At 40.8% G+C, this 2,890-nt stretch overlaps 1 long non-coding RNA gene across 1 annotated transcript in view; it reads right to left on the reverse strand.

Annotated features, from left to right (window-relative positions):
• LOC126490072 (uncharacterized) overlaps nucleotides 1-2,532 on the reverse strand; it is a 27,847-nt gene extending 25,315 nt beyond the window's left edge. The window contains exons 1-2 of the long non-coding RNA XR_007589098.1: nucleotides 2,402-2,532; nucleotides 1,657-1,920 (exon numbers count right to left, since the gene is read on the reverse strand). This is a non-coding gene — a long non-coding RNA (uncharacterized lncRNA). The remainder of the gene's footprint in view (nucleotides 1-1,656; nucleotides 1,921-2,401) is intronic.
• Nucleotides 2,533-2,890: the final 358 nt, after the last annotated feature.

Genomic DNA, 2,890 nt, shown 5'->3' on the forward strand with positions numbered 1-2,890 from the left:
ATATTTTTTGCTTTATGTCCCGATAATGTGACAGAGGCTTACCTTGCCTCCCAGGCTGGCCTCCATCTCACCATTTTACTATCTCAACTCTTCTGAGTGCTAGAGTTTAAGGCATGTGTCACCCTATTGAGGTCTACATGCCAGATGAAGTGTTTTAGCTCCTAAATATTTAGATATTTTCTTCTTATTTTCCTATTTAGATTTCTAGTTCAATTACCTTGTGTCATAGGGCACATTCTCTATGGTCAAAGAGCTTTCAGATTAGTTGAGTTTTACTCTAGTGGCAACAACAATGTCTATCTTGATATATGTTCTGAGAGTACTCAAAAGATAATGTGCATTCTCCTGATTAGTAGAGTGTTTGATGAATATTGATTAGCTCATATTAGTTGATAGATCTATTGATTTCTGCCTTGATGAGTCTATGCTAGAGAGAATCTAATTGTCTGTTTGAGAAAGAAATATTTGTGTAATTCATTGTTTCCTTTCCAGGTTTCTCTGTATATCATATTTTTCATACGTTCAGCGTGTGTAGATTTAGTATTGCTATTCATTTTATTTTATTTGCACTTTATTGTTATATACTCAACATTGGATGACTCGGTGCTCTACTATCTGTTTTCATATTATGCCAGTGAGGAGAGACCCTTCATAATGTTTGGGTAATGGTGTGAATCTGAGCTTTCTGTGTATACTTCACCAGCAGGAGGGGCAATGCTGCCTGATGGGGCTAAATCTGTTCATATTGAGTAGTAGTTTATGATCCATTTTCATATATAGATTGCTTACAATTCTTTTTCCTGCTGCACTGTTTCTTTCATTTTCCTTTGCTTGGAGTTATCAGGCTTTTGAGTGTGTGTGTGTGTGTGTGTGTGTGTGTGTGTGTGTGTGTGTGTGCGTGTGTTGCTATTTTTAGATAGCTCTTTTGTTCAGCTGCAGTTATGGAACCTACAAAGGAAAAAAAGAAAAGAAAATTGAGTGTCCTCTGCCTCATAGCTTTCCTTGGGTCCTGAGATCCTGGCTTTTGATTTTTTTTTCTTATTTTTCACGTACAGATAATGTGTAGAGTTTTAGTTATACTTACTAGGAGGAATATAGAAGACTGCAGCTGTTACATCTTCCTAGAGGTCTATTTGACTTTTAAATATATCTCCACATTAAAATCATGGGGTGAACTTAACTTAGTTCTGAAGCCCTGTTTCTTCTATTGGCTTTAGGGTTGACTCGATATTTCCTTAGAAAGTAGAATGATTCTAAATTTGTTGTAGCCTTAAAAAGCAGTTGAGAATATCTCTTTTTTTTTGTTTTAACTTTGCATCAAATGGCATTTTACTTGTAAAGATCCTGAATCAAGAATATTTGTACAATATACATTTTTTAAATATAATTTTTTATTGAAAAAAAAGATTTCCGCCTCCTCCCTGCCTCCCATTTCCCTCCCCCGTCTCCCTTTTCCCCCCTCCTCCCTCTCCTCTCCCCCTCCCCCCACTCCTCTCCCCCTCCCTCTCCAGTATGAGGGGCAGTCAGAGTTCCCTGCCCTGTGGAAAGTCCAAAGTCCTCCCCGCTCCATCATGGTCTAGGAAGGTGAACATCCAAACTGGCTAGGCTCCCAAAAAGCCAGAACATGAAGTAGGATCAAAACCCAGTGACATTGACCTTGGCTTCTCAGCAGCCCTCATTGTCCGCCATATTCAGAGAGTCCGGTTTTATCCCATGGTTTTTCAGTCGTAGTCCAGCTGGCCTTGGTGAGCTCACAATAGATCAGCCCCACTGTCTCCGTGGGTGGGTGCACCCCTCGTGGTCCTGACTTCTTTGCTCATATTTTCCCTCCTTCTGCTCCTCCTTGGGACATTGGGAGCTCAGTCCGGTGCTCCAGTGTGGGTCTCTGTCTCTATCTCCATCCATCTCCAGATGAAGGTTCTATGGTGATATGCAAGATATTCATCAGTATGGCTATAGGATAGGGTCATTTCAGGTTCTCTGTCCTCAGCTGCCCCAGGAACTAACTGCGGACATCGCCCTGGGCACCTGGGAGCACCAAATCTCTTGCCAACCCTAAGATGGCTCCCTTAATTAAGATGTGTGCTTCCCTGCTCCCCTATCCGACCTTCCTTTAGCCCAAACATCCCGTTTCCCAAGTTCCCCCCAACCTCCCCTTCTCACTTTTCTCTCCCCATCTCCCCTTACCTCCCTCCCACCCCTCCCCCAAGATCCCATTTTTTGCCCGGCAATCTTGTCTACTTCCCATAATCAGGAGGATAGCTATATGTTTTTCTTTGGGATAACCTTCTTATTTAGCTTCTTTAGGAGATCAAATTATAGACTCACTGACCTTTATTTATCTCTAGAAACCAATTATGAGTGAGTACATCCCATGTTCATCTTTTTGGGTCTGGGTTACCTCACTCAGGATAGTGTGTTCTATTTCCATCCATTTGCATGCAAAATTCGAGAAGTCATTGTTTTTTACCGCTGAGTAGTATTCTAATGTGTATATATTCCACACTTTCTTCATCCATTCTTCCATTGAAGGACATCTAGGTTGTTTCCAGGTTCTGGCTATTACAAATAATGCTGCTATGAACATAGTTGAACAAATGCCCCTGTCAGTAAGAATTATTCACATTTTTATTTGCTCTTCATAGGTTGCAAAATATCCCTTATTTTTTCTTTTTTTGGTTTTTTGAGAGAGAGTTTCTCTGTAGCTTTGGAGCCTGTCCTGGAACTAGGTCTTGTAGACCACATTGGCCTCGAACTCACAGAAATCTGCCTGCCTCTGCCTCCCAAGTGCTGGGATAAAAGGCATGCACCACACTGCCTAGCTACAAATAATATTTTTTTATAATTTTCCTTTTAGTGTATTTCAGATTTATTTATATAAACATTCATT

The sequence above is a fragment of the Alexandromys fortis genome, unplaced genomic scaffold (assembly GCF_014885135.2).
Source record: "Alexandromys fortis isolate MF-2015 unplaced genomic scaffold, M_Fortis_MF-2015_v1.1 scaffold_234, whole genome shotgun sequence".
Lineage (NCBI taxonomy): Eukaryota > Metazoa > Chordata > Mammalia > Rodentia > Cricetidae > Alexandromys > Alexandromys fortis.